General features: G+C 48.4%; 1 non-coding gene and 1 pseudogene across 1 annotated transcript; one reads left to right on the top strand and one right to left on the bottom strand.

Moving 5' to 3' along the window:
- Positions 1-2,409: 2,409 nt before the first annotated feature.
- LOC141584722 (U6 spliceosomal RNA) lies at positions 2,410-2,516 on the top strand. The gene has a single exon (XR_012517927.1). It is a non-coding gene; the product is annotated as a U6 spliceosomal RNA (small nuclear RNA).
- An 805-nt stretch (positions 2,517-3,321) lies between these two features.
- LOC141584509 (uncharacterized) lies at positions 3,322-4,208 on the bottom strand (annotated as a pseudogene).
- Between the last annotated feature and the right edge of the window lie 22,980 nt (positions 4,209-27,188).

Here is a 27,188-nt window from a genome sequence, read left to right as displayed (position 1 = left end):
CCCCCATTCCACATTCCAGTGCGGCCCCGGTTACGCCTCCTCTGGCTCAGTCAACACAGCCGCCTGGCAGGAGAGCGGAGCTGCTCACCAGTGCTCCCCTGAATTGTGTCGATGTGGCCCCAACCCGACCCCCCTCCCCAGCCCCCCCTCCCTCCCCAGCCGCCCCTCCCTGCCCACCCCACCATGGCGATGTCAGAAGAAATTCGCCAGATGAAATTAGCCTCGGCTAGGAAGAAGGTAACAGGCACGCAGATGCCCTCCGACGGCAAGACCACTGCCAGAGTCCATAACACTTCCGAGACACGCCAGGCTGGGCGGGCCCCCAACCCCGGTGCCTCTGGGCTCCCCTACCAACGTCTTGTCAGTCAGCCCCACCCCTTCAGCAAGGAGCCCAGCCCCTGCCCTTGCCAATCACCCCAGGGTGACATTGGATGTGTAACCGCTGAGGCTCCCCGCTCCCTACTTGGACCTCACCTTTTCCTGCCCCAAGCCGGACCTCCCTGGGCTCTGTGGGCTCCTGTCTCTGAGGACCCGGGTCTCCCAGCCCCCACCCTCACCAGTCATTTCTGGGTGACTTTGGGCTGCTGACTCCTGGGGCTCCTGCTGCAGACTCTGCCCTCCCCTCCTGCTCCCCCAGCGCGACCTCCCTGTGCTCTTTGGGCTGGCGTCTCCAAGGACCTGGGTCCCAGCCCTGCATCCCCTCCCCCATCAGGGAGCAGTGACGGAGGCATGTCCTTGATGTGGTCCCTTCCCCCAGGAGGAGTGGAATGTAGTGATGTCACCGTTCCCCTGGGAACCCTCAGTGCTGCTACAAGACCAGCCTTTGACCTTAGGACCCAGTCCCCTACGCATTCTCATCCCATTTCTGGCTCCTCTGGCCCCAGCACACATTTCCAGCTGAAGGGGGAATGCAGCAAGAGGTTTCAGCCTGCCTCACTCCCTTAACATAGACATTGACAGTGTGGAAAGCCTGCACTTCCCCCGTGAGCTCTAAACGTTGACAGTGTCTCTGGGTGGCAGTGGGAGAATGGGTTTGGTTTGGTTTTCTCTCAGGCTTCTACTCTCCAGAGAGACTTTCATGTTTCTTTCTGAGTTCTCCACCTCATATTCGAATTCCCCATGGTTCTGGGACAAGACTGCCCTTCAGTCAGTGGCCTCTGGAGTGAGATCTGCTCATCTTCTGTGGAACAGATCTTGGGAAATTGAACTTGACAGCTTGAATCTTCCTCATATCATCTCAACCTGGGCTACTTTGAATGCCACGGGATAAACATGGGACATCTTTCTGAAGCATCAGTTTCCCTTGAGTCTCTTGAGACAGCAAAAACATTAATGTACTTAGAGATGACAGTCACATAGGTTTCTAAGAGCATACCAGACTTCTCTCGGAAATGAGACTTGGGTTGTCCTCTTTCTGGTGAATTCCCAGATTTAACAGAAAGGCTGCCTTCTGCCATGGGGACACATTGATATAAAAGTGTGAGAGGTGCTGGTGCTCTTCTTAACACTAACAGACATGTGAGGCCGTATGACTCTAAACCACACGGCGTACAGTTCCTGCCTACTTAATGGTGACTTTTCTGCCTCTGCCTGTGGTTTTGGTCTCTGGCAGTTGCTGATTCGTGGCAAAACCCCAGAGCTTGGAGTCAGAGGAATGAGTTTAAGGTCTAGTATTGCTTTTTCTTCTTTTTTCTTTTTTTTTTCTTTTTTGCCATGATATCAGTTCCTCTCAGTCACTAAGTGATTGTCACAACACTTTATAGAGTTGTTGGTGGCATTAAATCAGGTGGTGTATAACAGTATTTTGTAAAAACTGTAAGGTAGGTTGTGACCGTAGGGGTTTGTAGTTCTCATGGGCATTACTGCTCTTTTTCCCCCTAGTTAAAAGAATTTCAACAAAGAAACAGCCCTGCTGTTCCAACACGAGTGAGAAGACAAAAGAAAAGAAACAACAATTGCCGTGAGACAGCCGCTTCTGATGGTGGCCAGTCACCATGCCATGTGAGTCTTGGCTGGCCAGGCTTCCTGGGAAAAGGGGTCCAAGGGGCAGTAGATGGTAATTGTTAAGATTGTGGAAGAACTTCTGGGTACTGGTTAAGAATTCTGGGTTTGAGGTCAGGCGCGGTGGCTCAAGCCTGTAATCCCAGCACTTTGGGAGGCCGAGGCAGGTGGATCACGACGTCAAGAGATCGAGACCAACCTGGTCAACATGGTGACACCCCGTCTCTACTAAAAATACAAAACATTAGCTGGGCATGGTGGCACATGCCTATAATCCCAGCTACTCAGGAGGCTGAGGCAGGAGAATTGCCTGAACCCAGGAGGCGGAGGTTGCGGTGAGCCGAGATCGCGCCATTGCACTCCAGCCTGGGTAACAAGAGTGAAACTCCGTCTAAAAAAAAAAAAAGAGTGCTTGCTTCGGCAGCACATATACTAAAATTGGAACGATACAGAGAAGATTAGCATGGCCCCTGCGCAAGGATGACACGCAAATTTGTGAAGCGTTCCATATTTTTAAAGTTCAAAAAATAAATCACATTTTATAAACTAGAAAAAAAAAAAAAAAGAAATCTGGGTTTGAATCCAGCCTCTCAATCTGCTAGGGATATGATTTAGGGCAAGTTGCTGGAGCTTTTTGGGTCTCTCCTTTCACATCTGTAAAATAGAGGTGGTGGTGTCTGACTTCCATTAGTGAAGGTGAAATGAGATTCGTTATTGCTGTTGTTTTTTTGTTAATCCCTAGTACATGGCCCGCTGTAAACACCCAGGACACCCAGGAAATGGTCCTTGCTGTTTGGTTTTCCTCATCCCCAGGCTCAAGGGGAAGCCAGCCCAATGAGCACAGCCATTTGCTGTCAGGCTGTCCCTTTAAGAATCACTGAAGGGGCCCCAGGGTGGGATGGTGGGAGATAAGAACCATGAGAGGAGCTGGCACAAGGAGTTTTGGGACAAAGGGTCCGAGAGGCAGAACGGAAAATGCTGCTAGCTGATGGGGAGGGCAGGAAGTCAGAGGCTTGGACACGGAGGGGACAGAACATCTCCATGTGCACTCTCGTCTCTTGTAGTCAGAGGCAGGTGGTCACAAGGAGGGCCCTGCGCCATGTGCCTCCATGAAAGATCCAGAGGTAAGAGGCCCTGAGCTGAGGTACAGTGACCCTGCAGGCCAGCCCTCCACCCCCCTCCCACAGTGGCGGCTGGGTGCCCCTCTGCCAGCCGAGACAGCCCCCACACACCCCAACCCTAATGATTGTTCTCTCTACCTCTCCCCCGACCCTCCCCCAACTCCTCCTCTCTGCATGTGCCTCAGAGCGCGCACCAACCTCAAATAGCCCTGGACTCGAGCTCCGTCACAACCACTGAACTGAATAACACCGTCAACGTATTGGTAAGAGTCCGGTGGGGTCCCCTGATTCCACGCCACCAATCCTGGGCTCCAGTTTCCCCTTGGGGCTGCTGTGGGTGAGTTGAAGGACACTATGGGGAGCCAGCACTGGACGCAGAGCTCAGAGGCCAAATGCCCGTCCTGCCCTCACCTGGCTGTGGCCTTGGCCAAGTCCTAGGTGGGGGACTGGGTACTTGGACAGTGAAGGTACAGAAGAGTAGCTTTGGGATGTTACGATTTGTGTAGAGAGAGGAAACGTGTGTGTGTGTGTGTGTGTGTGTGTGCACGCATGTGTGTACATACTATGATAATATACATAAAACATGTCTGCAAGGATTTGTGAAAAACTCAGGAGAGCACGGGTGGCTGGGAGATACTTCCCTTCTGTACCTTCTGAGTTTTGGACTATGTGAATGTATCATCCTTTCCAAAAGTGAGCAGAAGGTTAATTTCCCCCTTCCTGTCTGTGCCCCCACCCCTGGCAGGAAAAAAAATGGACTTAGAGGATCAGATGGACCTGGGTGTTCAAGTCCCAGCTCTGTCTAAGTGATCTTAGCCAACCACCTAACCTCTAATGCTCCCTGTTTTCCATCTACACAATAGAGGTAATCGTAGTGACTGCCTCACATGGTGGTTGTGAGCTTAAATGGGATCATTACCATGCTACCTGGTGACCCACTCGATAAAGGTTCCAACAGCGGTAGTAATAACAGGAATAACAATAGAATATGATCTGATCTCTCTGGGCCTCTGTGAGCCAGCTGTAAATTTGATCTCTTTGCCTGTCCCTTCCAACTTTACTGAGTTCTTTTAAAATCCAGGCCATGGGCCTTGATCTTTACTGACCGAGTTGTGTATTAAGCCCAGCCCTAGCCCTTTTAAGGGGCACCATGTGGAATGGCCCAGGCTCAACAGATTGAAGCTTCTCCCTCTCCACCCTCCAGCCCTCGAGCCGCTGTGAAGCAGTCCTTGAGCAGCAGTTACAGCAGTTTCTACAGGAGCGGGAACTGCTCAAAGCACAGGTGGCGGAGGTGAGACTTTGCAGAGGGAGGGATGTGGAAGGAAAATGACCCCAGGTGGCCAGGAGCAGGTGAGGACCCGTGACAGCCCTTCCTAACTTCCGGGCCCATTCTTGCAGGTGACGGAATGTCTTAAGAAAGTTCAGCTAGAAAGAGACGCATACGCTCAACAACTCAAAACAGAGAAGGCGCGGTGGCAGCAGCAATTGCTGAAAATGGCAAGAGAAGTGAGAGCTGACCCTTCAGCCGCGCTCCTTAGATAGCTCACTGGATCTTCCTGGGCATCTGTAAAATGAGAATAGTCCAGCCAGGGGTGGTCACGGGACTGGGCTTTGTGGAGCTGGGGGCGGAGAGGGAGATGGTAGCCTGTCCAGCCACCAGCCCCTCTCTCCAGGGCCCTTGCCCCCTGTGCTTTGGGCAGATGGAAATATTCAAAATGGAGAAAAGCCAGGATGCAATTAAAATCGAGGAGCTGAAGAGGAGCCTTGCCCACCTACAAAACCATCTGGGTAAGATGGGGCTGGCGCTGACCCGGGAGCAGGACTGGCATCAGAGGGCTGTGGGGGTGGCTTAGGGTGCCCCAGGGAGGTGGGTGTCTGGAAGGGCTTTGAGGCAGAGGGAAAGAGGTCTGTGCCAGGAGGCGGCAAGTCTCGTAATCTCCACGAGCCTCAGTGTCCCCATCAGAAAGAGGGAGGGGTTCCCGTTGTCAGCCACCCACGGTGCTCTCGATCTGAAAGTGGCTCGGAAGACTGGCTACCATTTGGGGTTGAGGAATCATGAGCAGTGAGGGCAGGTTTGGGGAGCCTGAGAGGAGCTGTGCACCCAGAAGAGTTTTTTTTTGTTTTTTGTTTCGAGAATCCAGAGGCCCTTATCGTCTGCTTCCTTTCTCAGCTGAACCCTCAATCCTGAAGCCCCCAGCAGGACACTCTGACTTGGAGAAAAACCTAAAAACTGAAACCAAGTACCTGAGAGACAAGCTGCAGGAACAGGAGAGACTGCAGGAGGCGAAAATGAGGCTCCAGGAGCAGGAGGTGAAGCTGAGAGAACAGGAGGAGAGGCTTCTTGAGCAGGAGGGGCTCCAGGAGCAGGAGGAGGAGCTGGTGTGTTGCCCACCTGGGGAGCTTGCCCTCCTCCCCAGCCCTCCAGGCCTTTGTTTTCCCACCTGTAAAATGGGGGAGTATATGAAATGGGGCTCCTAAAGCCACCTGTGAGCCACAGCCCTGCTCTGATGGCTGTGGGAGAAAGGAGACAATTTTTCTAACCTGACTCCACCCTTCCCGGTGCCATGGGAGGCAGACACCAGGTTCTGGGGTCTCCAGCTGCAGTGGGTGGCCGCTGATTGCTTCTCTCTGTCCAGAAGAATGAGAACAGGAGCGCACTGCATTTGGAGCAGGAAGGAAAGGAGCTGCAGGAGAAGCTTGAAGAACAGGAGACGGTACTCTCCGTCCCATCCGGGAGGGCTGGGAGGCAGGCACCGGCCTCTGGGGAGGGGAGGTGCAAGGCCACAGGCAGCTCCACCCTGGGGGCAGGTGACCCCACACCCTCCAGGACAGTCCTGTGACCGTTTCTGGCTTCCTGCCCTCTGACTTTTAGAGGCAGGTAGCCCTGGGCTCCTCCCAGGTCTGGACATCATCATCCCAGCTCGAGGCATGGAGCCCCCCAGTCATAGGGCAAGAGACAGTGGTGTGAGAGGCTCTTTGTGCTGAGTGCAGTGGCTCACCCCTGTCATCCCAGCACTTTGGGAGGCTGAGGCAGGAATTTGAGACCAGCCTGGCCAATATCGCAAAGGCTCACCTCTACTAAAATTACAGCAACAACCACAACAACAAAGCTGGGCATTGTGGCGCACACCAGTAATCCCAGCTACGCAGGGGGCTGAGGCATGAGCATCGCTTGAGCCCGGGAGCTGGAGGTTGCGGTGAGCTGAGTTTGCACCACGAATCTCCAGCCTGGGCCACAGAGTGACACTCTGTCTCAAAACAAAACAAATCAAATCAAATCAAAACAAAACGAAAGTCTCCTTAGATCCAAACTGGATTCCAGCCTGGGTTCCACTGGTCACCATTCGACGACTTCGCATCTCTAGTCTCTGTTTCTTTAACTTCCAAAGGAAGTTAGCGTTTTCCTCGCGTGGGTGCTGAGGATTAAATGAGATGATGCGTGGAAAGCATTAGGCACGTAGCACACTTGGCAGATGGTGGTCGGCTCCCTCTGCTTTTCCACCAGTCTGTGGCCTACAGTTTAAATGGTGGAAGGAAGGACGTGAGATTTGAGGCTGGGGAAGGAGGCGTGGAGTTCTAGGCAAGGGAGGCAGTCTCTTAGGCTGGAGCCAGGGGCCAGGCGCCTGGGCGGGCCACCTTCCTCTGTGGTCCCTCCCAGACCCCCTTATGCTCTTGGTTTCTCCACTTTCTGATTCCTCTGGACCCTCACCCCTTCCAGGAGCCGGTGGTCAGACACCTTCGTGACTGACAGGTGCACTCTCTGAGGCCCCAAGGGAAGGGGCTGCGCTCCACCTCCCTGCCCCGTCTGTCCTGTGTATGCCCCTACAAGAACGCTCCCCTCTTGCCTTCAGGTGCCATTTCTGAACACTGCTGGAGCCGGTGCCCAGGAGGAGCAGGCACGGCTCTGTGAGCAGCTCCAGCAACAACAGGTGTGCTGCCAGCAGCAGGCTCACCCGGTGGCCTCGGCCCTGAGGAAGCCAGAGGCAGCGGCCGTGGCCACAGGGACTGGGAGCAAGTGTGGGTGTGGGGAGACCCAGCGGGCCCTGCAGGAAGCCATCGACAAGCTGCAGGTGAGTGAGTCCTGCAGGGGCCATGAAGGCTGGGGGTGGGGCAGGTCGCTGCCGAGATGTGACCCCATTATTTTGGCTCCAGAGAGACTTCGTGGCCATCATGAAGGAGAATGAGGACCTCAAGGAGCGGGTGGAAAAACTAGAACTCGGACTGATCCAGCTCTCCGGAGATAGAGACATGATAAGTGAGCAGGAGGCCAGGCAGGGCAGGGGAGCTGCAGGGTGGTGGAGGGGACCAGCCTCTGAGCCTGTCCTCCCGCAGGAAAGTCCGTCAAACCAAATGACCGTGAGAGGGCAGTGGCCAAGACCCAGCACCAGAAGAAGGATGTTAGCATGCTGTCCCAGGCCGAGGAGGGGATGAAGGTAAGGTGTACAATCTCTCTGCGGGGGTGAGGGGATGGGGGTGAGTGTGAGCGTGGGTGCCGGCACCGGCATGGAAGCTGAGCACCCCTATCTCCAGGTGGAGCTGCTGGAGCTGCAGGGGCCAGTGATGCCGCTTATGATCGACCACGACGTCCAGCACCCTGCTCATGAGTCCTCTCCAGGGGCCACAGCCCCCCAGGGGCTCGGTGCTGCTGACAAGGATGGTGAGCAGAGCCCTCAGGTGGGGTGGGCGGGCAGGAGCAGGGGAGGCTGGCACTGTGCTCAGATCCCCACCTCCCTCTCTCCAAAGAATTTTATGAGGTGAGCCTGGACGACGACAGCGACAGCCTGGAGCCTGCAGGAGGGAGAGTGCAGCACAACCCCACTGCACAGCAGATGGCACCTGGCTTTGTGAGCTGCGGGACGGCCAGCAACACCGGCCCTTGGGCAGCAGTCCCTCTATGCCACGCTTTCACCGGGCTGCGGCAAAGGAGGAAGTAGACATCACCGTCAGCTAAGAGGTGGCCAAGAAATTTACAAAGGAACGAAGTTATAGGGTTAGTCTTCTACACGTTTACTTTATTTGAATGTTAGGGCCACTCATGATGATTTCTGTTTCTAATTTATAGTTTATTTGTAAAAAGTTAAAGGATAGTGGGTCTTCGTGTGGCTTTCACTGATGTTCACTCTGGCATCCTTTAGCGTTTTTCCTTTTTAATTTGAGAATCATAGATCATTAGCATGCCTATCCAGTTTGCCCTTACGTGGTGAGAGTTCAAACACACAAAGACCCACTATTGGCACAAAACCATTCTCGCCAGCTTGGAATAGGCTGCTATGGTTTTTTAATGTTATTGCAGCATGTAAAGTTATTACGGAATTCAGATACAATTTGCTTATGTTCTGCTATGATATTTGATGGAATCCTGATCGCAGTGACCTCTTAATTAGCTCAATATGTGCTTTGCCCTCACGTGCACACTGTTTATTACCCTGTAAGATGCCACTATGAGTACTGAGATTTAGAGCTGTTGAAAGGCCGAGAACTGGAAACAGCCTTTCTTCCATGTTCTGTGCATTGCAAATGAGAGTAATAACATTTCTGGGAGCTTTTAAAATCTCACAGAAGAGGAAAGTGGCCTGCTCCGGCAGGTATGTGCAGAATAGAGTATTCCATTCGTTCCCATGCCGAGAACAAGCGCTGTGCTATGGCAGTTCTTTTAAGATTTTTCTGTGCTGTGGGCTCATGAAGATAGTGCATCATGAGCTGCGGCAGCTGTACTCTTTTTTGATGACCTAAAAAAGGATGATTTCTGAGGAATAAAAGGCTCCCATCTTTGACAGTGGATGTGGAAAACCTTTCCTAGCCTAGAGCATTTGTATCTATAATACATTGTAAAGTCAGAGTTCATGTTACCTGTTTTAACACATGACTCTAAGTCTCAGTACACAAAAGGGCACTGGTTGGCATTCTTCTTAATGTATTTAGTAAAGATCATAAGAAATCCTTTAAGATAAAGTGTAATATATATATTTATATGTATATATGAATGAAAATTTGTATCATAGAGTGGATAGGCACTAAATATTGATGACTCAACAGTTAACGTTTTAGGACACTTGGTATAGTGCCTTGATGATATTATCCTTTTGTATCATTTCAGTTTTAAAAATTGCTATTGATTACAGTTCACATAGCAAGTTGCCGATAAAATATCCATTTTTATAAAACATCTCCAAGAAAAAAGAAGTCCTTTAAGAGTTTAAATGTCCAGAAAGAAAAGAAAATTAAAAAAAAATTTTTTAAGTTTAAATGTCCCTAGAACAGGCATACAGGTTCTAGTCAAGAATGAATTAGAGCGCAGGAAAGCCGTGTGACACCTGGCATCCCTCTGTGTTCATGGAGCTTTTTTGAGGCAACAAGACTGATTGACCGTCCAGACTCCTCTGGCTAATATCTATTCTTCAACCACCGTGGTTACTCTGACATAGGAATTGCCTTCATTTTCTTCAATAAAAAGGACTTTAAACAATGATCACAAACAAAAAATAATAATCACAAACCTTATTATAAACTAATACATGTGAGAGTACTTGGCTGAAACAAAAAGGAGTTTCAGTAGAGAGAATTGTACTGTATTTTAAAATCAAGGAGAAGTTTGTGCAACTTAAAATGTTTATGGACTGCATGCCATCTACTGTTTGTGAATGTCAACGTATTATCAGGAAAAGTGTCTGTACAATCACAGAGTTCTATTTCCTCACCAAGTTCTTTACCAAGAGGGAAATATGTTTTTACACCTTTCGGTTTCATTTAGAGGCATATTTTGTGCAAGATTTATGTTAATGTGCCTCTACATTATGAATGAATTCTTTCAGTCAGACATTGCCTAAGTCACAACCTTATGATGCTTGGGAAATAATCAACAGTTGAAACTTCATAAAGTTCTAATGTCTGTTTGCCAAAACACATCCCATTGTTAGGATGGAGGGAGATATGCATGTGTGCTCCCTGAAGTGGAGATTCCTAGTTACTGACCGTGTCCATGTTTAGCATTTGGCATCCTCATATTTTTATAAATATGACATTAATAGGAGAGCACTAATATGATTTACAGATGGAATAACACATTTGCCTGCATTCCCTGAAAGAGTATAAATATTGGGTCCTGGTGACTTGAACTGACTCTTCCAAATTATAGAAATTTATCAATGTATCAGATAAACCCAGTTTCAGAATGATCAAGGAAAACTGTTAGACCAAATAATGCGGCAGATTGACAGTGGTACGATTTCTAGCCTGGGGGTTTAAAATGGACTTAAAGTTCTGTTTTGTGTTTTATTTCTGAACTTAACTGCTTTTGCATTCTTTGAGTTCAGTTTAAAGACAGTTACTCTTAAGTCCATTTTCAGCCCTCGGGCTAGAAATCGTACCACTGTTAATCTGCCACATTATTTGGTCAAACATTTTCCCTTGATCATTCTGAAACTGAGTTTATCTGATACGTTGATAAATTTCTATAATTTGGAAGAGTCAGTTCAAGTCACCAGGACCCAATATTTATACTCTTTCAGCGAATGCAGGCAAATGTTTTTCTTAATCATTCTGAAACTGGGTTTATCTAATACATTGATAAATTATTTCAAAGGGATTTTGATAGTTCAAATCACTTCACTTTTACCCTAAGAAATATAAATGACTAGCAATGACCTTGACATAGTGTTTAGCATCTGTACCCAATCTGACAAGAATGTGTTCATCAGGTACCTATGGAGTAAATCACATACAGACATATTTAGCTGAATGTCAGTCTGGAAAATACATTTACTATAGTAACCGAAATATCACTCTGTGTAGGCATTTTGTCATATATTTAAGAAAAATGTAAAAAGAATGGAAATTATATGACAGTGACTTAAGTCTTTCTTCAAAGTGCATGCGAGTCTTTTGCAGTACTTCATTCAGCCAAGTATCTGTTCTCTGCCTCATTCAGTAGAAGGCAGCTTTCAATTTGCTTAGAAGGCAACATCAGAAGGTTAGCATTCATCAAAAACACAGAATTTTATTTTTTTCATATTTGTGTATGTTTATTTTAGATAACTGAAACTTCACAGAATTTAACAGCAAATAAAGTTTAAAAATTTTTCATTCTGTACTTTAGCTCCAACTATCTCTATTTTACAATCTATAAGGCTATGCTGTAGTTCAGCACCAACAAGATCCACACAAAACTGTTTAAGAATCTTATCCATCCTGTGCGATAGTTTTTGTTTGTTGTTGTTTTTAAGGTAAAAGTCCTACTTTCAGACCTTGAAGAGCAATCCCTCTAGTCAGAGTACAAACCTTGGGTTGTATGTTCTTATTTTCATTGAACAGATACAAAAAAAAAAAAAAAAAAAAAAAAAAAAAAAAGGAAAAGAACCGTGTTCCACCATTGATTTCGGTTGTCAGTCTATATGTTGAATTTATAACACTGATGCATCAGACATAACATAACAATGCCCTGCCTCTATTCTTCCCCTCCATTTTAAAGTTTTAAAAACGCAACCAGAAAAATGTTTCATTTATTCTTTAAAATAAGGTGCAAAGAAGGATTACAACAACAAACGTCCTCATCCACACCTCCAGCAACATCTCACTATTTAGCATAATCTACCATGAACGGATTCAGGGGCTCACCTAGAGCTATATTCACAGCTCCTGAATGGAGCATGTTTGCTATACCAGAGGCCTGCTCAATGGCAGCGTCTCTCTGTTCAGAGGTCATTACAAAAATACATAGAATTTTCAAATGTGGGTTCAACTGAATAAATTTGAATTTCTGTAGGAAGAATCAAAATACCTATTTAAAGATTGCGATATATGATAATCATTTTAAAGGATTTTGTCAAACCTGATAGATTTTTCAGAAATGAATAAAAATCAGTTCTGAAACCAAAGCTGATTTTAAGAAAATTTGAAAATGTAAATCAGTCCTATCCTACCCAAAATATAGCTGCTCCAAAACTTTATCTTAAAGAGTCATTTTAAAATAACTATTAAAACATGTAACTGCTATCTTAATGTTTTGAAATTACTTAAAACATTTTAAAATATGAATGTCATAGTTTAAAAGAAACCAGGGGAAGGAAAAATAGAAAAAGAAATGCCAATTCCAGTCCATAGCATTAGTTGCCAAGTTTCCTAAGAATTACTTTTACCAATGTATGAACTCTTGTGAACAGAATGTAAGATGTGAATCCTGAGCCTTTTGAGTAAAGCGGCATTATTGACTGCTGCTGTGACGCTCCTGTAATGTAATAAATTATTCAATTGCTGCAAAGCGCTGTTTTTGCCTTAAAATTTTGTGTGTCTTGACAACTACAGTATTAAAGATATTGAGACTCTGCCAGTGCTGGGCACACTTGGCATGAGATAGTGTGTTTTTATTTTTATGAAATTGTAATATAGCTATGCAAGTGTATTTATTAAAAGAACACAAACTAATAAAAATTACGGGATTAAAAGTTATGGGATAAAAAATGTGGAAAAGTTGTGGTAAAAAAAGTGGATAAAATGTAGAAAAATTTTATGAAAAGTATAAAATTTATGAAAAGGAAGTTATGAGATTTTTAAAAACCATCATGGGGAAAAATATAAAAATAAAAGCAGGCCCGTGTCAGCAAGGCCTGGAGAAGGGGGGCTGGAGTCTCCGCCCCCACCATGTCCCTCCCACCCCTTCCCAGTCACCCCTTTATTATTAGGGTAGCAAGACAAGACCCCTGTCTAATGGGGGGAGACAAACAGACCCTTTGCCACCTTGACCAGGGCTGAGTCCTCAAATCTCTGGATGATGATGGTTGTTATTGAAGAGCCAGAGGCTGCTGGAGTTGGTTGGTTTGGAGGAGGCCTGGTGGCCTCGTTCCTCTCACCAAAGGAACTCTTCCCTCAGGGGGCTCCCATCTTCTTACTCAGAGAGGCAGCTGAGGCAGGACAGTGGCGCTGACTGTGGACCAGGCGAGGGCACGGGCTGCTGGGGTGACCCCATTCCCCAGTGTACATATTGTATCCGTGTAACGTTTTGTATATTTTAGGGGTTTGGGGTGCCCTGTGTATCTGACCTGGCAGAGGTTGGAGTGGCACTTGGGGAGGAGGTTCAAATAATTATTTGCAGCTGGGAAACTTGTTTATTGATAGCAGAGGACAGAGGAAGGAGCCGGGGATGGGGTCGCGGCTCCCTGGTGATGCAACTCCTGTTTATTTTGCCTTTTATTTTGGAATAAATGGATTTAGCCGCACTGCTCGGCCTGGTGTAGTCCCGTTTCCCTCACTGGGTCCTGGAGTTTGTGCCCCTGAACGAGGAGCCCCAGAGTGTCTGAGCGTGTCCAGCCGGGCTGTTGGGGACCTTCCAGGCCTGTTACCTGTGTGCCGCCTGGTGACACCGGGGGGACTTCCCGGGGACTGCGGTGGCACGTCCGGCCCTGACAGCCAGCAGGCTCAGAAGCCTGATCAGCGGTGGCCGGGAAGGCAGGTACCGGCACCCAAGGGCGCTGACTCCCGCCCACCCCAGGCGTCTGTCTCCCACCCCCCGCCTCCCTCTCCTGTCTGCGCCTGGTGGCCTGCGCTGTCTGTCCCTCCAGAGCGCCGGCTGCCCCGCGGGCTCCCTCCAGGCTGAGTGTGTGGCCCTCCTGCCCCCTCGTGGCCAGAGCCGGCTGCACGGGACGAGACCAGCTGAGCTCCGGGGGCTTTCCGGGAACAGTGGCCCTTGGAAAGGGTGGGGCCTTTTCACTGCTCCCAACAGCGCCCCAGAAATGGCTTGGCCTTTCCCCTCCCCTGAGCTCCACAGAGAACACAGTCCACAGAGGGCACATTCCCCGTCGTCCAGAAATGGGTTTGACTCTCAGCCGAGGGGCAGCAGGACGGGTAGAGACGGTCAGGCCACAGGGCCGCCTGCACGGCAACCCCATGCTTGGCCGGGACAGGAGGGACGGCGGGGCCCGGGTGACAGGGAGGCTCACTGGAGGTGGCGCACTTTGGAGGGGCAGTGTCAGGGGACGGCTTTCTCTTGTTGGGCCACACGGCTCCACCACAAGGACATCACGGTGACTGATTCCCAGTGCCAGAGGCGAGGCGGTCGGCCACGTGGAGGTGTGTGTATATATGTGAGTATTTATAGCTATTTCTAGAACAGAGCAGGGGCGTGCCACAGAGGGGACGGTCACACCTGGATGTGTCACCTCACCGCTACCACAGAATAAGTCACAGATGAAGGGGGCTGCCTTCGGGGCTGGGGAGTCACAGAACATCGCACCGCACGGTAGAGCAGGAGCCGGGGGCCGCCCCGGCGCTGGAGCTGGCTCTGAGGCTCTGGCTGCTGAGCGGCTGCACGGACCCTGCCGGAGGCAGAAGAGACCGTCAGCCTTTGGGACCCAGGCCCAGGCCTGTGGCTGCAGAGCGGCAGCGTCACCCTGGCGTGCGACCTTCAGCTCCTCCCGGGCTCCCAGCAGCCAGGAAGCCCAGGGTCAGCACAGGCACCTGGGCGGACGGTGAGGGTCCGGCTGCCCTCCAGCGAGAGGAGCACCTGCTTCTGGGCTGTCACTCGGAAGAAGTGTCCGGAGGAAGCGTGCTCGCCGTCAGGGAGGCCGAAGCGGAAGCCTCCGTCCAAGGCTCCTGGGGACGGGGGCACTGGGTCCGCTGGCCCGAGCTGGCTCCCCACCCCGGGGCTCCCCCGTGGGCAGCAGGAACCCGGGGCCCGCCCTCAGCACCCACCTCTGTGTGAGAACAGCACGAGCCCGCCGTCCAGCTGGGCCTGCGTGAAGCTGCGCACCTCGGTGCCCGGCGCCGCCCGCAGCGCCACCCGCCCGTTGCTGGGCTACTCGATGGTGTAGACCAGGTCCTCAGGCCCGGGGTCGCCGTCCGTGCTCCTCGGAGCCTCCGCAGGGATGGACGCCGTGGCCCCCTCCCACATCTGGGGACACGGGCCTGTGACGGTTCTGCCCTGCCACGCTCACCCACCCCCTCGTCCCCGGTCTGGGCGGCCACCAGGACTCCAACCCCACTGCAGCCCAGGCCTCAGCTGGCATCGAGGCTGGCACCGCTCCGGCTCCCCTGCGCAAAGGGCCCTCCCCGAATTCACCTTCCCTGTCACCCCAGGGAAGGCCCCAGGGAAGGCCACCCTCCAGGCCCAGCGTCCCTGCTCTCCATCCGGCCCAGTCCGCGTGTCCCTCAAGGCCAGCTTGTGTCCCCTGCCCAGGAAGGCCCCAGCTCTCACCCTCACCAAGTTCTCACCCCCAGGAACCCCCGACCCTGACCAACAGTGCCCCCTAATTTGCCCCGCTGATGGCGCCGGGGTCTCCTTTCAGGCCCTCCATGTGTGTCTGGCAGGGGCTGGGCACGGTGGGAACGGTGATTTTGGACATGGGCCCTCCTTCCAGCTGAGGGAGGGGTGGGACGCGCGGAGAGTGGGGGCCGATGGCTGGCAGTGTCCTCGGCACAGAAGCAGCGCTGGGACGGGCCAGGTGCTTCCAGAGCAGTTCCGGGCCCTGCTCATGCTGGGCGAAGGGGACCCCGCTTCAGGCCTCCCACGTGCAGGCAGAGCCGGCGCCGGTTCCTGAGCTCCTGAGGGCTGGTCTTGCTGGGCCCATTATTTGTGGGCAGTGCCGGCATGGGGCTCACATGCCCGGAAAATGGAGCCCTTTGGCAGTCCTGGGCCCTCTCCCCCGGCCCCAGGGAGCCCTCAGGCCCAGCCCTGGCAGGAGGGGCCTTCATGTGGGGGGCAGGGCCCCAGCGCTGGGCTCCTGCAGCAAACGCGGGTGGACGGTCCCACCTGGTGGCCGCGCTGCCCCACGGCCGTCCCGGCCCGCGGTTCCTGAGCGCTGGGTCCCACTCACTGCTCAGCGGCCTCCCCGCCACCAGGCCGCCCTCCACGGGCACATCCTAGACCACCAAAGCCCCCCCAGTGCCCCACATCAGAGACAGCCCGAGTCGGCCCTGGGCGGAACCTTCAGTGGCTCCCGGCCGAGGAGGCTGCCCCCCCGAAGCCGGCGTTCAGAGCCCCGCCACGTGGGCTTAGTCCACGCAGGCCCCTCCCGTTCCAGCAGAGCCACCTGCGCAGCCACGACAGGTTCCAGCCCACGTCCGGGCCTCCACCTCCACCCCTGCCGAACGGGCGCCCTGCTCTGCCGGGGCACAAGGGCAGGAGTTTGGGCAGCCAGGCCGCGCCTTCACTTGCCGGGGCGAAGGTGGGAAGCTTACCGGCTCCGCCCTGGCGCCCGCCCTTAGGGGCCTGTCCGTGATTCTGGCGGATGTCTGGTCCTGAGCCGCAGGAGAAGCGGCCGCAGAGCCGCGCGGGGCCGCCCAGGAGTCCGCCCGCCGTGCCCGCGAGCGCCCGGCGGCAGAACCTCCCGCCCTGTTCCGTGCCCAGGAGTCCGCCCGCCGTGCCCGCGAGCGCCCGGCGGCAGAACCTCCCGCCCTGTTCCGTGCCCAGGAGTCCGCCCGCCGCGCCCGCGAGCGCCCGGCAGCAGAACCTCCCGCCCTGTTCCGTGCCCAGGAGTCCGCCCGCCGTGCCCGCGAGCGCCCGGCAGCAGAACCTCCCGCCCTGTTCCGTGCCCAGGAGTCCGCCCGCCGCGCCCGCGAGCGCCCGGCAGCAGAACCTCCCGCCCTGTTCCGTGCCCAGGAGTCCGCCCGCCGTGCCCGCGAGCGCCCGGCAGCAGAACCTCCCGCCCTGTTCCGTGCCCAGGAGTCCGCCCGCCGTGCCCGCGAGCGCCCGGCAGCAGAACCTCCCGCCCTGTTCCGTGCCCAGGAGTCCGCCCGCCGTGCCCGCGAGCGCCCGGCAGCAGAACCTCCCGCCCTGTTCCGTTTCGGCGCCGTCTCGCATCGCTCCTTCCAGCCACCGCGGGAGGCACGCGGCAGCGCCCCGTTCGCAGAGGAGGAAACTGAGGCTCAGAGAGGGGGAGCTGTGCGCCGGGAGGGAGGCGACGCTGGCCTCTCTCGGAGCAGCCAAGGGGGTGGTCGCAGGGACGCTCTCACCTGCGGGCCGGTGTTTGTGCTGAGGACGGGAGTTGGTCGTTGCCAGGCCGGACGGTGACAGGGAAGGCCACAGGTGGCTCTGGCGGTCCGTCTCGGAGGCGTTCGCCGTCAGGACGAAACTGTCCGTCGGCGTCTCGCTCCCTCGTGCACGTAGCGGACGAGCCGCTCTTCCACCTCGGGGCAGGCCCCGGGCTGGCGGTCAGGCCCCAGCGGCACCTCCGTGTCCTGCCTTTGGGGGCAGGAGACCGACTCTTTCAGGGCCCCCGTTTCCACTGTGGAAATGGGGAGAACGGGCTCCAGCTCCCGGAGGCGTCGTGCGGAGGAAAGCAGACGCGGTGCGGAAAGCAGAGGTGCTTCCACGTGCGGCTCCCGGCTCCTCTGCGCAGACCCCAGATGGGGGTCCCGGGGCTCCCGTCACTGGCGCCCGGAGCTGGCTGCAGCCCTGGGCCTGTCGCAGCCGCAGCTCTCTCCGGGAGAAGGCGCGGAGGGTCCCGGCTCGAGGTCCGTCCTCTGCTGCAGGGCCCCGCAGGCCGAGGCCAGGAGCGCAGGGACAGGACCCTCTCAGGGATTTGCCTGAGAATCCCCGGTTGGCTCAGAGGTCTCTACACCCCTCTGGGGGCTGGGCTGCGAGCCTACAACATGGGGAGACCCCTGAGAACAGCAGGTGGGATGTCTGCTCCTGGGGAGCTGTGGGTCCCGGGGGTGAAGCTTCCACCCAAACCAGGGACACAGCCCCACCCCCAACCTGCTGAGGACTTACTGTGTGACTCGGAACCAGCAGGCTCCTCTCTCTGAGCCCGGGCTTTCCCCAGGATCCATGGGGGTCTGACGCAGCTCAGGGGTTTCTGCAGTAAGTTCCGGGAAGGGAGGCAGCCTCGCTGACACACCCAAACCGTTAGGCCCCGGGAGAACCGCACGTGGACGTGCTGAAGCAGTGTTGCACATTATCAGTAGATGAAACAAAATAGATAAACATCTGTTTCCCTTCCCCCTTTATTAACAAGTAAGTAATGCATTCTTACTAAGATGTAATAAATTTTTATTCATACTTGAAGGCAGTATTTTTCAATCTTTTCCTTGTTAGTAGCTCAGAGCTTTAAGGACAGAGGATACATATTAAGGGCAGCTTGTATTCTTAATCCTAAGTGGCTTTCTGATATATTAGGTTCCTTATTTCCTATTTGTGAATAAAATTGCTCCAGTAGTATGAGCCTGTTTACTTTGTGACTCCCTCACTGATCTATTGCTTTATGTCCCAGTTTTTAGAAGCAGGCTGATTCTATTACCTGAATTAAAATGCTTTTGAAACCAAAACGTAGTACCTTAAAAAGAAATGTGTGAAAACCATGAATTTTAAGCGTTCTTTCATATAAAAAAGTCTCTCTTTATAATGTAAATTTAAATTTGAATTCTGTCTTCCTGGAGTTCTTTTGATATTTGACAAGAATGAGAAATTATTCTTTTTAAGACCCCAAATTTTAGTTTTTAACAAAACTGAATAGCATCACCGCGAACAAGGATATTTACATTCTAGATAAATCCATTCTGACTTCTGACAGCACCAATAAATAACATTATTAATTGGGTTTATTTTTGCTTTCCAGTCAAAAAAGATTGGAACATCAAAATTCCCAAGCTACAGAAACAAGTGGAAGAGATTTTTAATCTGAAATTTGGTAAGTAAAATCCAGTATCTATGTCTTTAAATTAATAACATCAATGAATGGCCATTCCTGAATGAATGAGAAGTTCAGACCCTTAAGAAGGAAGGTCCCAGAAACTGGGTTTTGTTTATTTTTCTACCACTACACTTGGTACTGAAACCAAGCAGATGACTTCATTTCTCTTGGATTCAGCTTTCTCATATGTCAGAATGGGTGACAAATGTTGGGATAAGTCTCAGTTCCACTGTTTGTACTTCGGATCTGGGTGGCACCCATGGGGCAAGTAGGTTTTATCATCTGTGTCCGCTTAGATTTGTTGATGGCAGTCTTCTGGAGCGGTGTCTTGAGAATAATTCTGAGGAGGCTCAGCAAGGTAGAGTGTTTTTTCAGTTGACTGGGTGTCTCTGTCAGGGAAAAGAAAGTTAGAAGTGGGCAGTGGTAGCACTATTTATGGGGCATTCCTATCCATTATCTCAACCTGGTGTTGACATTTGCTGTCCCAGATTAGGAATCCTGATGACTCTGCCTCTGACCATTCAAACTTACTGAGTGCTGCTTAGATGCATGGTAGACATTGCCTGTCTTTGAACAGCCACCCTGCCTCTCAATAATAACCCAAAGGTACCAGGGGCTACTGCTGTGTGGAATGGCCTCTGGTTATTTTGGCACAGAGATCATTTTGATTAATAACGTAACTCTCCTTTTGACTGAAAATGTTAAAATGTTCCTCCTAAAAGTACTTATTTTTTATACTTGTTTTCAGATTTGCCCACTATTCTAAGCAAAATACCTTCAATGTGAAGTTGAATGTTACTCGATTTTAGGGAACTTGTCTGTAATGTGCTTGAGAATGCAGATACAAACAAAATAATACCTGTGTCAAATTTTATCTTTCACAAGTTATGTTGTCTTGCACTTTCAGCTTAAAGTGCTTGGACTCACTGAGGCAGTAAAAGTACCATATGGTATGTTTGAATCAAACCCCGAGTTATATGTAGAAGGCCTGCCATAGGGTTATTTCTAGAATTTAAACAAGGAAATGTCATTTCTCTTAATTTTTTTCTAGCTAGAGGTGGCAGGTGTGGGCCTAAATCTTCAATGGAAAGGCCTAGATCTGAGCTGCAGTCCTGGTACTGTCCTGTGCCCCTGCAGTCCCTTGTCCTGTGTTCGGTCATTTGTCTTCAGTGCAAAAATAGTGACAACAGTCTCCGCAGTGTTCAGAGGTGCTGTGGGGCTTGCAGTATGCCTAAAGACTTGCATGGATGTTTAATTTGCAGGATTTTATCTGCTCTGTTATTTCTGGTCAATCTTGCGAGTGACTAAATAAAAGTGAGTTTCTTACGTATATTTCTACAGAATTTTAGTAGCTGAAGAAAGTACACTAGTGTTAATTTTCTTTTTCATGAAAAAAGTTATTTACTCTTTGTAAAATTACTTACCAGTCATGGGCAGGAAAAATCAGGATTTATAGCTAACCATGATAGTAATTATCATAGGTTAAAGGATGATTCTGTGAATACCTTTAGAAAAAAACCCTGGTCATGTCGTGACCATTTTCCTAGCCGTGAGACCACCATCATACTGGCTACACAATACGATCGTACTTTGGTTTTCTTTCTAGACCTGAACTAGTTTTACTTCCCTCCTGGAATGGGTAATAAAATAAACACTAAGGGTAAGAGATTATGTATACTCCATATTATATTTCAGTGCATTAAGACATTCTTATCGGCACTGCCTAAATCATACGGAATCACCGGCCAGTATCTTTGCAGGAATTGCAGTTAGTTAGTTTGTTTTTTAATGTATTTTATTTAATGGACTTTTTTTTTTTTTTTGAGACGGACTTTCACTCTTGTTACCCAGGCTGGAGTGCAATGGCCCGATCTCGGCTCACTGCAACCTCCGCCTCCTGGGTTCAAGCAATTCTCCTGCCTCAGCCTCCTGAGTTGCTGGGATTACAGGCACGCGCCACCATGCCCAGCTAATTTTTTGTATTTTTAGTAGAGACGGGGTTTCACCATGTTGACCAGGATGGTCTCGATCTCTCGACCTCGTGATCCACCCACCTCGGCCTCCCAAAGTGCTGGGATTACAGACTTGAGCCACCGCGCCCGGCCTAATGGACTTATTTTTTTAAACAATTAATTGAAAATGTTACATTTGCAATTTTCCTTCATTTATGTTTCTATAGCTTTCTCGAGCCCCCTGTGGAGGATTAGACTACATGTTTAATTCTGCAGGTTTTTTTTGGAAAGAACGAAACTGTATGAATTACAATATTCTGCTCTTATAAAACATTTCATTCTGTATCTTTTTCTCTTCAATATACAAAGGAATTCATTGTTTATTTCACGGCTTTGCAGTCCCCCAAAAGACCACAAAGCTCTGGGAGTAATTCAAAGGTTTCTAAAATTCAGGCCACTGTGGAAGGTAAGAGCCAAAAATTGGCATATTTCTATAGATTCTTTAGTTTATTCATTTTGTCATTTCATTAGCTATATGTTTATACTGATGAAGTTAATGAAACTAGTTTTACATTTGAACAGCTGCTTGTAATAAGGCTAAATTTCTCAATATTTCTAAGTAAAATTTTGAAAATCATTAACAGGAGACATATAATATGGCTCACATCATAAACTGCTCTGAAGAAAATCTGTGAAATGCTCTTTATTATAACATATAAGAGTACAGAGACATGGACTATTCCTTCATCTTTTTTTTTTTCTTTCTCTTTTTTTCTATTCTTTTAAGGAAATAAAGTTTAGGGTTGGTTTAAACAGGCCGTGCATTGAATTAAAGTATTTTCTACTACACCTTCAAATGTACTTTCTTCTTTCCACCCACACTGGGTCAGCAAAATTCTTCTCTTTTCAGGTTCACAGTATTAAAATACTTCATACAATACGAAAGACAACTCCCAACCATCAAGTGGATATTTCTTCCCTCTTTTCATAAATGTGGAAGGAAGTAACTGCATTAGGATCATTCTTTGTCTCTTAGTTTTCAAGTTTTGTGGGTTTTGTTTGTTTGTTTGTTTTTGGTTTTTGAGATGGAGTTTTGCTCTTGTTACCCAGGCTGGAGTGCAATGGCGTGATCTCGGCTCACCGCAACCTCCGCCTCCTGGGTTCAAGCAATTCTTCTGCCTCAGTTTTTTGTGTTTTTAGTAGAGACGGGGTTTCACCTTGTCGACCAGGATGGTCTCGATCTCTTGACCTCGTGATCCACCCGCCTCGGACTCCCAAAGTGCTGGGATTATAGGTGTGAGCCACCGCGCCCGGCCCTAAGTTTTTTGGTAAGAGTTTGCTGTACCGGTTTTTAGTGGTGCAGTAGTCCTCATTTAGTCATCCGGTACACTCAGTCTCTTTAAAAGGATCTTGTTAAATGGAGACTAGAGTGAGTTTTCACATTCTTCATTCATTGATTCTGTTAAAGCAAAGCTTACTTAATGGAAACTCTTGATTATCAATTAGAAGTTAGAAAAAATAGAACAATGAAGTGCTAATGTAATGTGTTGAAAGTATTAGGGCTATTGGAGAAATGTTACCAGGTATAACTTTGATTGTTTGCTGTGGCAGCCAGCAAACAAATAGGGAGATGCCTATTTTTCTCACACAAAAATAATTGAGTAGGTAGGCTGAGGCAGATGTTAGTGCATCGGCTCAAATATGGTAAGACTGGCTTCCTTGTGACTTTTTGCTTGTGGACTCTTCAGCCTGATGCTTGCCAAAGATCATGTACAGAGGAAACACAAATCGATGGTTTATCACATCCTCACTCTGACAAGTTTAAATTCATGCGTGATTTTACCATACTATTGGCGAGTTTTCATGTTTTAAAAGACTAATTGTGAGGCTTGCTGAAAGGTTTGTGTAGGAAAGACCACTTCTTTTTTTCCTCTTCATTTTAAGCAGCAGCACTAGTTGGCATGACAACCTGCAGTATTAAAAAGAAAGCAACAAGCACCACTGACTCTGTTTTTTAGAATAAACCCAAGCTGCTATGGAGGTTTGTTTCTTGAATTTGACTATTAATGGCTTCATTTTGACAGGATATTGTGGGGTTCTTTTAGAAGGTTGTGTGTTTCCCCTCATAGGCAAGGCAGCTTTAAAGACAGTATGGTATTTTTATTTTTTTCTGATGATCTCATATTCATGTGTTTTTGGTAAATCTCAACAGGACCGTAGTTCTGTGGGTGTAACTGTCTGACTAGTGATTGTGCCAAACACACCTCCCTAACCTAAACTCTTATTTCATCAGGGAGCAGTGTGAAAAGCATTGCATGTCTAACTATGTCTGCTTGCCAGGCCTACCATTTGTTAAAGCTCAGCATTTCATGCAGTACCACTTGCACTGAAGCAACCCAACCCTGAGATAAGGGGACAAGGTTTCTAGAAGGCATCAGCGGGCTTGACAAAAATGAACCCCTAGACTTCAAGAAAGCAAGGGAGGGTGTTTGGCTCATGGTAGGTGGTTGGTAAAAACTTGCTGAATATGCCAGTGGTTCGAAGCCAGTGGGCACCGTCATTGTGCCCCCTTTTCTTTGGTTTTAGAGGTCCCTAGATGTGCAAAGAGTGCGTCTTCCCCAGGTAGACCTGAAGATTAAAGGTCATTTCTTTGCTGGGAAATGGACAGCAGAGGAAGGGATGGGCCCAGCTTGGGCAGAGCATCTGGACAGTTCCCAGCTCTGGTTCATCTTTGGAGTTTGCTCAATAGGGACCATTTGCATGATTTTTGCCTGGTGGTCTGCCCTGAAGTATCTCAGTCTCTGACATGGCCCTTGGGATCTCCATTCTCACCATTACAGAAATGCCCTTTTGAATTAAGCATTGATTGCTTTTGTAGTCTGCAATTGAAAATGCCAATAGTCCTGGAAGGAATGGAAGGGGTTTAAACTCTTAGAGGAGCATAGTTTAGAGACAAGGTATTCAGGTATATACCTCTTAGTTTTGTTTTTATTATGACATTTCAGCATTTTTAAAGCATAAAATTCAGTGGCATTTAATTACTTTCACAAGGTTCACAACCATCATCACTATGTATTTCCAAAATTTTCCATCGTCCCAAACAGAAATTCTTTACCCATTAAGCAATAACATTCCATTTTCTCCTTCCTGATACCCTAGTGACCTCTTAGTGTGATTTTTGTTTTTATGAATTGGCTTATTTGGGTACGTCATATAAAATGAATCATGCGATACTTGCCCTTTTATGTCTGGCTTACTTCACTTAGCCTAAGGTTTTCGAGGTTAAGCCAGGTTGTAACAATATATCTGACAGCATTGATCAGAACTTCATTCCTTTTCACGGCTGAATACATTCCATTGCATGTAGTATGTTACATTTTGTTTATCCCCCATCTATGGCATGACGCCTGGGGCGTGTCCACCTTTTGGCTATTGTGATCAATGCTGCAGTGAAGGCCCCTTCTCTTGTCGCCAACCGACATCAACACTTGCGCGTCAGCACACAGCACATTCTGTGAGTTCATTTTTTTTCTGTTCTTTTGGGTATACACCTGGGAGTGGAAATGCTTAGTCTTATGGTAATTCTGTGTTTAACTTTTTGAGTAACTGCCAGACTTTTTCACAGTGACTGTACCATTTTACATTCCTACCAAGAATATTCAAGGTTTCTAATTTCTCTACTTCTTCATCAACACTTGTTATGCTTTTAGTTATTATGTGTTTAGGTATTATTTTTAGCTATAATAATAACTGCAAAGATCTCATTGTGGGATTGATTTTCTTCTTCCTAATAACTAATGATGTTGAACATCTTCTTATGTGCTCCTTTGGTGAAATTACTATTCAATTCTTTTTTTTTTTTTTTGAGACAGAGTCTTGCTGTCACCAGGCTGGTGTGCAGTGGTGCAATATTGGCTCACTGCAACCTCCGCCTCCTCTGGGTTCAAGTGATTCTTGTGCCTCATCCTCCCAAGTAGCTGCAACGACAGGTGCATGCCACCATGCCCAGCTAATTTTTGTATTTTTAGTAAACACAGGGTTTTACCATGTTGGCGAGCATGGTCTCTGTCTCTTGACCTCATGATCCGCCTGCCTCGGCCTCCGAAAGTGCTTGGATTTCCTTTATCCAGTCTATCATTGATGGGCATTTGGGTTGGTTCCAAGTCTTTGCTGTTGTGAACAGTGCCACAATAAATATACATGTACATGTGTCTTCATAATAGAACGATTTATAATCCTTTGGATATATACCCAGTAATGAGATTGCCGGGTCAGATGGTATTTCTATTTCTAGATCCTGGAGGAATCACCACAGTGTCTTCTGCAATGGTTGAACTAACTTACACATACCTCTGTAACAAACCTGCACATTCTACACATGCACCCCAGAACTTAAAAGTATAAAAAAAAAAAAGAACTGGGATCATAGACATGAGCCACCATGTCTGGCCTACTATTCAAGTTTTTTCCTATTTTAAAGTTTAAATAATAAACTCTAATCAGGTATATGATTTCTAAATATTTTCTTACATTCTGTAGATTGTCTATTCTCTTTCTTCTTTTTCTTTTTAAAGATAGAGTCTTGCTTTGCTGCTCAGGCCAGAAGGCAGTGGTGCAATCATAGCTTACTGTAATCTCAAGCTCCTGAGCTCAAGCAATCTTCCCATCTCACGTCTGCTGAGTAGCTCGACCTATAGGCGCACACTACCATGCACAGCTTAATTTTTTTTTTTTTTTTTGGTAGAGACAGGTGCTTCATTGGGTTGCCCAGGCTGGTCTCCCTCCTATAGTGCTAGGATTACAGGCATGAGCTACCATGCTCATCCTCACTTTCTTGAAATATCCTTTGATATGCAAAAGTTTCACATTGTTATTGAGTTTAGTTTATCTATTTTGTTGTTGTTGTTGCTTATGCTCTGGGTGTCATATCTAAGAATCCATTGCCAAACCCAAGGTCTTCAAGGTTTACCCCTCTGTTTTCCTTTAAGGGTTTTACAGTTTTGCTCTTACATTTGAGCTGTTGTTCTATTTATAGTTTTTTTTTTTTTTTGTATATGGTTTGAGATAGGAGTCCAACTCCATTCTTTTGCATTTGGAAATCCAGTTGTCCTAGCACCATTGCACCATTGATTGAAAAAACTATTTTTTCCCTATTGAATGGACTTGGCACCGTTGTCAAAAATAAACTGGCCATAAATGTGTGGATTTTTTTTTCTGGAATCTTTATTCCAGTGGTCCATATATTTATCTTTATACAATACCATACTCTTTTGATTTCTGTAGCTTTGAAACTGGAAAGTATAAGTTCTCTAACTTTGTTCTTTTTCAAGTTAGTTTTGAGTATTCTGGGTCCCTTAAAATTTCATATGAATTTGAGGATTGGCTTTTCCGTTACTGCAAAAAAAAGTTTAAATTTTGATGGGGAAGTGCTGAATTTTAGATCCCTTTGGATGGCATTGCTGTCTCAACAACGCCTCATATTTTAACATCAGATCTGTGTTATAATCTCAGTTCTCCTACTTTAGGTGCAGAATATTAACTTGAACAGATTCCTTTACCTCTCTGAACTTGTCCACTAATGCGGAAAATACAGATAATAATAGGATCTACCTTGGAGGGTTATTGTGAAGATTAAGGAGATAATGTGTGCAAAGTGCATGTTACTATTAGTTGTATTAATAATCTGCTTTCTAATGTGAAAATCTTTTTTTGTTAAATAACTCTGGCAGATGATCCTTGACCCTTATTGTAGAAAAGTACCCATTGTATAGTGAAAAAATTTACTGCCCTTTCCTAGCTGTGAGTCTTGGAGAAAGATACTTGACCATTGTGAGCTACTATCTCAGAGACTTTCATGAAGCTCAGTAAGATAATGGCTAAAATGTAGCCAGCACAGTAATTGATGGGTAATATATACCATTCCATTTCTCTTTGGTTTTTAGAAAGGCTTGATTTAAACTGTGTCTCCTTGTAAATTCTACCTATTCGGTGTTTTTGGAGCAATAGGACAAGTCCAGTCTCACCTTGATGACAGGTCGCCAATTTTTTGGAGGGGTTGGTCTTGTCACCTATTTTGAGCTGGTGATGTATGCACAAGGGAAGCATTACAACAGAGCCAAGGGGAAACACGAAGAGGAAGTGACTTTTGTATTATCTAGAGACAGATTATGAATCTACAAGCCTCTGTGTATATGAGTGTGTCCCTCTTCAATGCAAAAGTAGCATGCCCCAGGACATAACATCTATGTTTTATACAATCAGTTATACATCCTGAAGATCGTACCAGATCTGTGTGTCTAGAACTGCCTCTTTCTTCACAGGTAGGAGACTGTTTCATAATAAAGATGCCCTGGTGATGGATGGATCCAGCTCCCTATTGAGTCCACCACATGTTTGAAGACAGTTTTCATATCGTCTTCTTTCTTCCACTCTAAAGTGCCCCCAGCTCCTTTGCTCCCAGGGTCAGTAGATTAAAGGACCAGATGCTAAATATT

Source organism: Saimiri boliviensis, chromosome 5 (assembly GCF_048565385.1).
Source record: "Saimiri boliviensis isolate mSaiBol1 chromosome 5, mSaiBol1.pri, whole genome shotgun sequence".
Taxonomy (NCBI): domain Eukaryota; kingdom Metazoa; phylum Chordata; class Mammalia; order Primates; family Cebidae; genus Saimiri; species Saimiri boliviensis.
The sequence above is the reverse complement of the archived record's forward strand: the minus strand, read 5'-3'. Positions and strand labels throughout refer to the sequence as shown.